Source organism: Melanaphis sacchari, unplaced genomic scaffold (genome assembly GCF_002803265.2).
Source record: "Melanaphis sacchari strain LSU unplaced genomic scaffold, SCAv2.0 Contig24_pilon_pilon, whole genome shotgun sequence".
Lineage (NCBI taxonomy): Eukaryota > Metazoa > Arthropoda > Insecta > Hemiptera > Aphididae > Melanaphis > Melanaphis sacchari.
In genome coordinates, this window is record NW_020271125.1 from 2,310,993 (window position 1) to 2,324,847 (window position 13,855).

The 13,855-nt window shown below is 28.2% G+C and overlaps 1 protein-coding gene across 2 annotated transcripts in view; it reads left to right on the plus strand.

Moving 5' to 3' along the window:
- The first annotated feature begins 1,523 nt into the window (after positions 1 to 1,523).
- Positions 1,524 to 13,855, plus strand: part of LOC112595024 (probable G-protein coupled receptor No18) — a 130,939-nt gene continuing 118,607 nt past the window's right edge. Inside the window, exons 1-2 of one of the 2 annotated variants that reach the window (XM_025340095.1) lie at positions 1,524 to 2,228; positions 6,577 to 6,700. The gene's annotated coding sequence lies outside the window, so the exon portion shown is untranslated. The remainder of the gene's footprint in view (positions 2,229 to 6,576; positions 6,701 to 13,855) is intronic. The other variant, XM_025340094.1, reaches the window with a different exon arrangement.

Below are 13,855 nucleotides of genomic sequence, written 5' to 3' on the forward strand. Positions count from 1 at the left end.
ATATCATGATTAATATTTATATTATAGAATAGGTAGTTAAAATTTAAACTAATATATTATATGAATATAGTATTAATTTTGCTATCAGTTGTGCAGTATATTATATATAAAATTTATGAAATTTTAAGTAAATTAGGGATTATATCATTACGTATTGTCGTAAAAGTACTGTTTTTAAATTCTCAAAAATTACACATACACTCTCAACGTTTGATGTTTCCAGTTATCACTGGGTCACATTTGTTTTTTGCTGGTTATATATAGGATATAGTGCGCGTTAAAAGGAAGTGAATATCCTTTCCAACACATAATACACGAACGGCGTCATTCAGTTAATGATCGTCGGTGTTCCTACCCCTTGTATTTTTTTCTTTTTTCTTCCTTATAGTCTGTAACGGGTGGTGAATGTAGGGTCATCTAGAGGAGAAACTCGTTTTACCCAAACAAAACGAACTTTCGCTGTACATGCACATACCATAACTTACACAGTTTTTTTTGATTTCTGTCCCAACGTAATGATAAGTTTTCACTGTTAGTATTGTTATTTTTACTATGGTTAGCAACAAGTGCGTTCCACTTTCAAAATAATTTACCCTTATATTATTATTAGTGCGACGGTTGCGAATGAATAAATTACTTTCTTTTACATCGGTTTAATACGAAACGGCAAAGATAGGTGGTTTGACAACACATTGTTACCATACTATAAGAACATACTTCCTGAAATTATGAAGTATTTACGGTTGAAATATTATAAACACGTAGATATCGTTATAACGATACGGTCCGTTTTTGCCGTTATCACGAACGAATAGGTAAAAAACATTTGATCTATCCGATATCCATCGCGCTTGGGACGAGATGCGTGTCGGATCCAAATACGATCTCCGTCAAGTTATCGTAACGATTGAATGATAGAAAAAAAAAAAAATCCGCTACGGAAGTAGTGGACTATGAGGGGAAGACACGGTGAGTTGACACTAAGACGGCGACTACGACGACTGCAGCTATACACCACCGGAACTGTACGCTTTTTATTTGTTTATTATTATCATCTGTTTGTTTTGTTTTTCACGGAGCGAGTCATATAGGTCGGGTTTAGGGCGGCGGCGGCGGCGGCGTTGGACGGTGTTTAAAAATATTTGTGCGGGGTTCGGGTACGGCGCGCGGTTACATCGGGGGTGACGGCGGCGGTCGCTTCTGAACACGAGGAGAGCCCTCTCCTCCCCTCCGCGGCTTCAGGTGGTGAAGGCGTTCTCTGAGTTTGCGCGACCGTTGAAAAATTGCGCGTGCGCGACTGTGCATGTGCGCGCGCGTGCGCGCGTTCATGTGTGTGTGTGTGTTTGGTGTCGCGGTCACGTCCACACAGGAACTCCACACACTCGTACAAACTTACACTCACACAAACTTACACACATAAAAACTTACTCGCACACACGCAAAGCTACGCACGCACACACACGGTCACGTACTTACACGGACTCTGTGCTTCTCGTTCGGCGCGTATAACGCGTATAGTCTCATAGTGTTAGTTCGCGTTCAACCGAACACCCGTGCGGTAGTGTGCGCCTCGCCGTCGTCACCGCCGCCGCCGCCGTCACGGTCGTACAAGCCGAATCGGAAATCGACTTCCGCACCGGAGCACGACGACCGTTATAACTATCGCGTGCGAGTGAAATTCTAGACGGTCCATTATATTAATATGATTATCACAAATGACGTAGCCGCGGTCTCATAGCGTCTTTTACACACAGCATGTCCAATCGTTGGACCGCCACACTCCGATAATTTTTTTCGAGAGTACCCGATAACGTGACAAACCGATATTAATGAAATCCGTATGCGTATAACTACACTACTACAATGTGCGTGCGATTTGTTTCACGTTGTACGTCGATAGAGTTTAATAATATCAGTTAGAGTTATTAATATCATACGATGCCAGCCGGTCGCCGCCACGGTCGTGGTGTTCACTGCCGTCATGTGTTAGCCGTAGACTTAACTATGGTAATAGTATCGGTGTCTATCAGCGGAAGAGTTAAAGTAGTAGGAGGAGGAGGAGGAGGAGGAGGAGTAGAAGACGGTGTGCTTTGCTCTGCGACTGAGTTCAGCCCGATTGCCGGGTGATTTGCGTGTTTACATACACTGACGATTTGACTGATAACAAACACACACTGAAATCGTCACTGGTATCTAAAGCCAAGTGTTGATTGCTCAGCATTCCAAAGGTTAGTATGTTTATAGTGTAATTTTTATTATTTATTTTATTTTTTTTTTTCGATAAGGGGCTCAGACATTTTTGGTTCAGCGATTAAATTTAATGGTTATCCAAGTATTATTAAGTACTGTCGATTTATTTCGTATAACAAATATTATAGGTAGGTAGTGATAAAACGTAATATTGGGTATATTTTAGTAGTAAAGTAAGGTCGATGGCATTACATTGAATTTATTTATGATAAGTGTAGGTAAGTGAAATCGGTTTTACTAGGAACTTTTATAGGTAGTTTATATGTTTATAAATACTGTTGTGTTTATTAAGTGTACAGAACTATGATACGAACAGTTATTTTACTATACGGTAAAAGCTAATTTAATTGACCGATTTACGATTTCGTAGGAGTTAAGTTTTTATAACACACTATGCACCTCTTCTCTCCGCTTTCACTGTTTATACCAATAAATTGAATGTGAAGACTCGCAACATGGTTACACACTAACTTACTTCTAAAAATTAAGTAAGAACAATCACTGCTGCAATGAAAATAATAACATAATAACAATATTGTCTAGCGACCATCCCACCTCTTTGGTATTCCAATTAGGACAAGTGTCATAAATTATGACCGGTGCGCTGTACTGACAATGCCATCTGATATGGAAACTCAGCTAGGGGTTGCTGGTAGAGGGGTTGACGTTAATTTATTGTTGTCGTAATGAGTCAGACATCAAAATTAGCTAAACATTCCCCCTCCCCTTAGACTTTGTCTGCTAAATGTATCACATGAGGCGCCAAATGATTTGTCACAGTGAATTTCACGCAATTTCACACATGACCTTCACCTAAAAAAAGCACATGCCAAATGAGGTGTTGGACTGATTTTGCAAAAAAAAAAAAACCGTTACTGGATGTTTAAATCATTTAAAATTTTTTTTCTCAGGTATAAAATTCTAGTGTTTTATTCGATATTTCACTTATTGAATTTGATTTTTGTGATCTTTGTGTGTAAGCTATAGAAGTGTATAATATAAAAAACCTGTGAATATAATATTTTATTATCTGTACTTGATTCCCGTTTTTATGGTAAATATTTTATATCAAAAAAAAAAAAAAAAAAAAAAAGAAAAAGAAAAACATAAAAATAACGATTCGATATTTAGATATTTAATGTTTTGTTGGACCTTTGCCAGGTTCTTAATATACAAAATTAAACCAGTACGCAAAAATTCAATTCCTTACCATTTTATATAGTTTGTTGTCGTCTTAGCCAAGTAATTAAAGTAAATAAAATGCCAGAATCGTTTGCGCAAAAGCATTATCAATGCAGTATCCATCTGTATTTCTAATAAAAATATTATAACCCTCAACCATGGTTTACTTTTATCTGGGATTTGTTCGTGACACGTGTACGTATTTTTATTTTTGAAATCGATGTTTGTGTAATATTAATCTATTATTAAACTTATAAACAATTTTAAAACTACTGAGCATAAGATAAATTACACAATGGTAATTAATGTTTAAAAATAAAAATTTATAGATTATATAATCGAAAGGAAAAAAATAAAAAATAAATATTATAGCAGTTTTATAAAAATATAAGTATATATTTGTTAAACGTTTTAAAGTAAAATTCATGAATATACGATATAATATAGTATATTTATTAGGTAATTTAAAATAAAACTTTTAATTTAAAAATATAATTCATATTTTAATCAATATATTTATTTTTAAATATCTTTTTTTTTTTTAAATTTATCTACTTATGTGTAGGTAATGCATATAAAATATAAATGTATTGTATTCAATATTTATTTAATTTATTTTTAAGAATAATATTTTTCATTAAATTTTTAAATTAATTCAAAAAATCGTAATTATTAAACTCTGAGGGACATACTTTGGTAGACTCCTCTTCGTGTGTATTAATATTTTTGTTATTATTGTATAATTTTGTATAACGTACTGTATAATATAAAATCATATTTTACTGAAGGAAAAATGTATCTAATTTTATCAAAAATATCACAAAAAAAAAAAAAATAAACAATAAAAATATTTAATCTAATATGATTGTGCAAATCGAATTTATACGTTTTTATTATTATTATTTAAGTATTGGCTATGTAGTATGCATTGCATTCGTTTAGCAAATAAACTAACGAATAAATTAACGTATAAATGTATTTGGAGCCATTTTCATGTTACAGAATCTAGTGGAAGTTTTTGGGTGCTTTGTAAATTATTTGATATCAGTATAACCTGAGTGCTTAAAGTCATCCAAGTATTTCCATTGTTTAGTTAAAACAACATTTTCCGAAGACGAATATTTTCTCCAGAATGGACCTAGTTTGTTCAGCTTATACCATAGTAATAGTAGTTATGCTTCGTATTGTTTTATCGTATATTGTATGTGTAAAGTTTGTAAGGAAGAAGTTTAATAATATCAAAAGAAATAGGTAACAACATATGAAGATTAGTATATCATCTACGTCCGACATCGTTAACTATTCTATGCCAAATAAATTATACTACGTAGATACAATATGGTAACAAACTAACAAACTAATGTGTATTCAAATACTCATAATAGTCAATATTATAATGTAATTAATATTATTATTAAAAATAGGTATATATATATTAATTAATAAAATTGATTAATTTATAACATTTTTAAATAAATAAATAAACTATGATAATATTTATGAAATATTTATTAATACACATAATTAGATAACCATTATATTATAAAAAAGTATATCATGGTTTTGTAATTATTTGTAATACGATATTTATGAATCTATCGATTTATAATATATAAAGATAAAATGTTCTTAGTTCTATAAAGTTAAATCTAATGATACGAGTTTTGTATTGTTTTTTATTATATCAAACTTTGAAGACTATTTATTAGTTTTTTATGTAATCAATAGTAAAAAAAATTAGTAATAAAAAACTTAGTCAAAACGAAGATTATTAGAGAGGTGCATAAAACGAATCTACTTCGATATTATTTGAAGGTATTTTAAAAATTGCGTTCGTTAATTTCATTAAAATTAATATTTAATTTTATATTTAACACAACCAAATAAAAAACAATTAAATAAATTATAATAGTTAAAATGTATTATAGACTCATATAAATATAATTAAAGAAATTTTGTGAAATTCTTAAGTTTTGTTTTAAAGGCACATTATTTCTATAATAAATTTAGAAAACGAGTTACTTAATTCAGTAGGATACACCATGTCATAAAGTTAATTAAATATGATTAATTTATGTATAGCTGTAGTTGATTTATACCGTTATAAATTTTTTTTAAATTTTTCATTCAGAATAAGTGTTTATGCTTAAAAATTAAAACTATGTTATATTTATAAAAATATCATGAATTCGTAACAAAATAAGTTAAAACAATATGATTGATTAAAATCTTAAACATTTAAAATAAAATAATGTTATTCAAATAATAATCATTTATTGCTTAGTGAACAAAAACAATATTAAAATGCTGACTTTAAAATTGTTTGATTGAATAACGTTTCAACGAATTCAATCATAATTATTATTTATACTATTCCATTATTATTTACCTATGTAAAGTATAATACATGGAAATAACTGTATATATTCTTTATTCGATCATCTCGTTTTACAATTAGATTATTAGAATGTAAAGCAATAACAGTAAAATAATACAAACTAATGCTCATCTAATATCTTCTTAAATAATTTATTAACAATTTATTGTGTTATTATACATGATAATAATTAAAATTCCATTGTATTTTTGGAATTTCAAAAAGATGGATTAACTTCAATCAACACCTGTTTTCGTATTCCAGACGGTACCAACAAATGAGAAACATGGTTATAATTTAATATTATTTATGATAGAAACATGAATTCGTAGAGTGTTAGTATATAATAATATATAAAAGTAATAACATTATATGTACAAATGTAATATATATATATATATTTACGTAGTAATATACATAACACAATCACAAAGATACCATCTGATATGATTCAATGGTATGAAAAGAAAAAAAAATAGATACACAATAACAAATAACATACTTTTCTTAATTTCCGTCAAAGCGCTTGGAAGTTGGCGATTTCTGAAAATTTTAGTAAAGATGAAAATATAGACCCATGTACACGAGAGTATTGAAATACGTCTAAAATAGAATCAAAACTCACTTGGTTATATAAACAATAATAATTTTATAATTCTACATTTTTCCTGTAATGATTAAAATTAATCTAGGTTTTTCATAAGCATTTAAATACAGTTAAATATCTAAACGAGTATTGAACATGATCATAATATTTTTTTTTACAGTAATTCAAAAAGCTGTGACTGCTGACATTTTGTCGTTTGCCTGGTATAAGTCATTTTTTTCACAAGAGGTCCTTTTCTAAGGATATTGTAGTAGATGGTTCGTCATTGTCTGTACTACTTCATCGTAAGTTTGTATTTTCTTCTTTTCCAAAAATGTTCTATTTTTTGAGTATAGTTTCACATCGTCTATCACCTGCCCTTGTGCGGTCTCATGTCCTCCATTTTTCCCTTACATTTGCAGTCCTTTCTTTTATAATATAGCTCATTTTTTTTTTTTTTATGTCCTGTATTTTGTATTTTTGCTTTCTATCTTTTGGTCTCATTTTTTTTTTTTTATGTCCTGTATTTTGTATTTTTGCTTTCTATCTTTTGGTCTCATTTTTTTTTTCTCTCGAGTATTATACTGATCATATAGTGCAAAAACGAGTTTTTTCTGAATTTAATTTGTGTTTACTTCACAATGGTGGATTGTTTCCAATAGTTAATATTTAAATTGATGAACGATATAATATTGTTGAACAGTACATTATTTAGAACAAAACATTATTGGAAATCGATGTGATAACAATATAATGCACATTAAATAATATGGGGTACTACCTAAGTAAGTTGCTTTCACGAAAAATCTCGGACACATTAACCAAGTACACGCGTCAGCAGTACGCAACGGTGCGGTCCCGGCGTGTCACGTGGAGCACGTTTTATTGTCTCGACCGGCCAACAACTGCAACAGTCGCCCGGCTCATATTTTGCAGGGTAATCGAACGATGGTCTTACGGTACAGCTATGATATCGGAACCGACGGCTGTGCATATTTGATTATAACACGGCGTCACGTGTATGCAATATTAATGTCGTCGCGTCGTCGGTACAGTTGAGTGTATCGTTATTGCACACGCACGCTAAACCGTCGTGTGCACCGTGCTGGTTGTTGTTATTATAATAATAATAATAATAATATCGTTTTCACCGTCTCGTTTCGCGTCCTCGACAATAATATAATAAGATATAACGGTACTAACCTCTTTCTCGTTCATGATTTATATTTTGTATGTATACGCTCGCACGTGTGCCGCGCGCTTGTGTTATAATGATCTACTGAGGGCTGTATTATATTATTATTATCGTCGTCGTCATCGTAATAATATTACGGCGAGTGCTTCGACAACGACGACGATGACTCCAGAGGATCGGGTTGACCGGACGTCTAGCGCGGGGTATGAGAGTAGACCGGAATCGAAAGAGTCGGTGACGGGGTGGTATATATACTGCCGTGCGGTGGGGGGGGGGGGAGAGTTGTCGGCCGTATGTGTCGGGAGGGGCCAAAAGTCATTTATACACTGATCCCCTTCGCCTATATGCGTCCGCATTAGTCATGCGCCACTGGCTTTTCGAGTTTTCCTCATACACTCATACTCACATACACACGACGACATACAAACACGAACTTGCTTGCACACACCAACACGCACGTTCCGCTGCTGTGCCGATGCGAGAAAACTTTAGCGACGACGACGTGCTATTGCGTCGCGACGACCCGACCCGACCGCACTTTTACCGACCACTGGGCGTCGACGACGATGATTGCTATGATATAATACTATGTGTTAAAATATAAAATGATATACTGCGGCCGTTCCGTATATAGAGTCGTCCGGGTAGGTCAACGGGGAACTATATTACGGACGCCTAGACCCACATCTCTCTGAACCGTATTATTGTAATAATTAGTATTAAAATAAAGAGTAATGACAACGTTGGAGTTTCCATGAGCCATGGACACAAAACAAAAATATATTACATTATAATAATATGGACTCTGCATTCACTTCTGGATATTTCTAATTGTTTTATCGAGGAACATATTATTATCTTATTTTCCGACATTTTCAAACTCTAAACTTCGACGATTCCCGAACGTTAAAGTTTTAGTCACTTGGATGGATATATATAAAAACACAAAATAATGCTCATCTCGTTAAACCGTGAGGTCTTTGGCCATTGACACGCACTCGCACGCACCCTCGAATATGTGAACATGTATAGTATTGTTATTATCAAACTTTATACAACTTTATTATTGACGAATGGTCTGATCTATACGTTATCGAACTCATCGCTTGAAATTTCTACTAGAAATATGATATTATTCCCGCTCGGTTCGTAATCGAAATAATATAACTTTGTTATGATATTATTATAGCATTATTATTTTCACGATTCTCTCTTTATCGCCACTCCAAACTCTGAACCACAGTATATAATACATTATTATAAAACACAGTATATTATGTATATACATATTTTAAACATCGTGTTATGTCAACAAAATGTTTAGTCGTTAAGACTATAACTGATGACAAACAATATTATATAAACGAAATTATAGTGTAGTACCATCGACGTAGATAGCAACTACATACAAAATTGTCCCTGTGACAACACGGCATTTCTGTTGTTCGCCATTCATAATTTAGATTTAATTTGAATTTGGAATTTGTTACAATTAAACTAAAAATAATAATACGATGATAATTTTCATGAAATCGTTTTAATCTGGTTGTAAGTACATTTTTGTTATTCACTTTCATAAAGCATTCGTTATTTTAAGAATCTTAAATTGCGTATGAACTATAAATTATTGTGATACAAAAAAAAAAAAAAAAAATTACTTCTAACAAATTGTTTAATTTTAATTTTGTTTTTTGTTTTTTAAATAAAATACGTTTACTTAAAAACATTTAAGAGTAATTTATCAACATTATTTAATAATATATTTACTTTAGTTTGAGTAAAATTGTAAACATAATGATGTTTTAAAAATAATAAAATATATATTCGTAACTATAATTTATTGTTATAACGGTACACTTTGAGTTTTAAAGTTTAAATTATTTATCAAAATGTTTAATAACTTGTTATTTATATATAATGTGAATTAACGTTACAAATTTATAGTATTTTATTTGATCAGTGAAGTAGGTATTAAATATTAGTATACCTACTATATAAAATAGCATTAAACATTTACTTATTTTCTGAAACTGTTTAAAGGCAAAATAACTTAATTGAAATATTTTTGGCAGCCACAAGAAAATGTACTCTTTACAAGATACAAATACTTATTATATAAAATAATTTATGAAAACAAAATATTTTAAAAATAATAATAATATTGAGAATTTTTCGTTACAATGATAATAAAACATATTTCAAACCATTATTTTATATTATGTAATAAATGCATACTATAAAATAGAATAATTCATCGATTTAATAGATACTTAAAAAAAAAAACCATGCTTAGGTGTAATATTATTGTAGTATACATTTAATATCCAAATTGTTTGAAAGTTATTATATGAACTACCTAGAGCATTAATAATTATAGTCTGTAAAGATCAAATAGTAACTCTAATTTTTGTAAAATATTTAATAAATTAGTTTTCATTATATGAATTACGAATGTACATAGAGAAATAGTGATTTTCAACATAATTAAATATAGTTATTGGTTAATATTGTACTAAAATATTTCTAACATTTATTTCATAAATTTTGAAGTGCAATAAAATATATTTAAGGTAGATATATAGATATTAATTTATATTTTAAAATTATCTTATTATATTTAGAATTTAGATTTATTAATAATATTTACTTATATAGTAAGTGTTTGTAATGTTTATTTTATATTTTTTAAATTTAAAACTAAAATATAAAAATTTTTACAAATTAATTGGGTTTACAACTTGTTATTCTTGAAAATAATAGATTGTTATGTAAAAAATTAAAACAGTCATACAAATCATAATATCATGCTATTTAAGTTAAGATAAATACATTTTAAATCCAAATAAAATTTATAATATTACAATTTTTAAATTTTTATTTTTCAATAAATTCGTGTTAATTTACTATTTTTATTTTGCTAAAATTTAAGTGATAACCAAGGTATTGAATGTTTACTTATACGGTATTTTCAAAAAAGGTTATGAAAATATTGAAATAAATGAAGCTGAATGGTGATAATACACCAAAGCAGTTAAACCATATATTAACGATTTAATGACATATATAAAGTATTTAGTTGGAAAATGAATTATACATAATATATTGAATAATACGAATAATTTTTAATGAATATTGCAAAATAATATACAAAGATTACAACTGTATGTAGGTATTTTTTATATTTTACAAGTTACTAAAATCAATGTTTGGCACACACAATACCACTAAAGTGTCAAAAGGTCGTTCACTAATTTGGTACCCATTTTTTTCCATATAATATCTGAGCATTATAAATATATCAATTTTATAGTGACCTTTTTAAATATACCACTATTAGAGATATTCTCATCCGTTATCCACAGATTAGTTCATTAAGTTCCTTAATAATCTTTAGAATTTAATCGTTATATACGATCGTATATTACTAGGTGGTGTGTAATATTGGATCGGTTTCTGTAATAAATATTAAGGAAGAGAAAATGCATATATTTTTCAAAATCTTTTTTATTATCTAAAACATTTTTACTTTAAACTTTTTATTATATTGTATACAGATAACATATGTTAACTAAGAACTATTACCAGTATCTTTATGAAATGTAGACTAAAAGTCAAAAAATATAATATGTAGATAAGGTGTATGCATATATATATTATTTAACAATAAAAGTCAAACTATATATTATATTTCTTTTTTGGTAGACATAACTAACATCATAAATCACAGTATTATAACAGCTATTATTACTTTTATATATAATTATTAATTTAAAAATGTATAGTCGTGCAAGTGAAAACAAAAGGTAAACATTTGATAAAATTATGACTTATGATAATAGTATGAAAACTCAACATTTTATTGTAATCTTATATTTTTATTTTAGTTAATTATAAACTTTACAAGGACAGTTATTAACATATAATATTATAAATTATAAATAAAAATGCGTGTTGTTATAAAAAATAAAAATATAACTATTTTTAAATTAAAAATATTTATTTAGTTTTCAGTGATATTGTCTATTGCATTGTACACGATAAAAAATTTAAAGTATTTAGTGTAGCTCTTCTGTATATTTGTTTGATAAATAAAAATCATTATTTAGTCTATTACAATTAACATGATTTATAAAACAAAAATAATTAAAACTATAAAAATATTGTTGTATTGAGTAAACACAAAATAACTTAATTTTTTCATGATTTGTAATGTTACATTAAGCATGTGACTTTTATACGTATTTTTTTTTTCAAAAACTATACTTATTTACTTCATGTAATATAATATTAAGTATGCTTTTGATATTTTATTAGTAAACATCATAATAATAAATATTTTCCACAAAGAACCGTAGCAATTTGTACATACTTTACTATCAGATGCGCAAGAACATAAAAAAAGTAAGGTTAAAACTCTTTCAAATCCTGTGATCCACCTCGGTGTTCAAACTGTCAGTCTTCAGAACACGTGGGATTCAATTGTATACATTTCTTGATTATGCGCACGGTATAACACGGTCATTTTGACAGTTTATTAAAAAAAGTTCTCATATACCCTTTTAAATATTTAATGCTCTGATGTTATTATAAGACTTCTTACATTTACTAATTTTTTTTTTTGAACTCGAGAAATTAATTTTAACACTTAATTCAACTAATTTATTACATATTGTACTAATTAATATTAACATTTCAATTGTATATACAGTTCAGTTAGTAAGCTTAGTGTAGATTAATAAATATAATATATTTATTATATTTTAATTTATTATTCAAAAAATTAAATACATATTCTTTATCTAGCAAGGAGTATATTTTGAAAATAAAATTTGAATTAAACATGTATCGAAAACATTATTTTTTGATAATTATTTTACAAATTATGAATATCTTTATTTATAGTACAGTGATTAACTGATTAACATAAATAAAATTAGATGTTAATTTAAACCGTAAATTAAATTGTTGTATTTAACGTTTTAAAAATTAAATACTTATAAACCTTTGATATTTTATGGTTACATATAATAATAACTTACTTATCATGATTAAAAAATAAATTAATATATTTAAAAATAATATCTTGATCCCTACGATCTCACATCAAATAAATTGTTACAAAGAATAGAATTATGTGAGTTGATATTCAAAACGATTCAATGAAGAAAACCACTCTATTTTTTTTCTCATATTAAAAACTTAAAAAAATTAAACTATGGTTATCTCAAGTATTATTTTTATTTTTGAATTATACAATAATACAATAATTTTAAGCGGTAGTGAAGATATTAACAATATTTATATACGTACAAAAAATAAATGTATATATTAAACTATATTAAAATATTAAGACAGTAAACTTGTGTGAAGGAGCCAATCAGTGTTGGCGTGGGACTTCAGGTGTATCTTAAACATTTTAATTTTATATTGCCTAATTTATATTTTTAACGAAATAGCTATAGTTTCTTGGAATAAATGTTCGTTTTACTACGATTAGATATTTTAAAACAACATCGATGTTTATAGTATTTAAAATAAAGTTTTGTATTAATTAGAGTAATATGATATTGATAATTTTTCATTTTTATACATTCAATTATGGGTGAAAATTATGTCCATTTAAATAAAAAAGGTATTACAATTTTAAATTCGATAAACCGATATTTTATGTTAAAGCTAAATGTTTATTTTCATAAAATAGGTACTTCACATACTTATGGCTCGTACAAATAATTAATATTTGAAGTTTTATAAGTAGTAGGGATTAGAACGATTTGAACAACAATCTCCATAAAACACTAAATTGTTGGTGATTAAATTAATTCACTCATTATTTGTGTATGGTTAGTACTCTTATTAGCATTTTGTTATATCTATTCTATTTTCATTTTATGCAAAGGTAAAAAAAAATATTTATGTCTGTTATTACTATTTTACGTAAAAATATTTTTGGAAGTATTTGTTTCATGGTATCAACTCGTTTTTTTTTTTTTTTTTTTTTTTTTTAAACAAAATAAAACCGCGTATATTTTAACTTAACGAAAATTCTGCAATGTTGTAAAACACGGTGAAATGTACATAATTTTGTTATTTAATAGTAGAACAATATCGTATTCTAGATAATCGTTTGAACACACTCGAACAAATAGATAACAATCAATTATAATTAAATCTACCATATTCGCGTTGTGGTGTTCACACGGTGTATGGCGATGGCAGCGACGAATAGTTGAAAAATGCTTTGCCGATTATACGAACGATATCG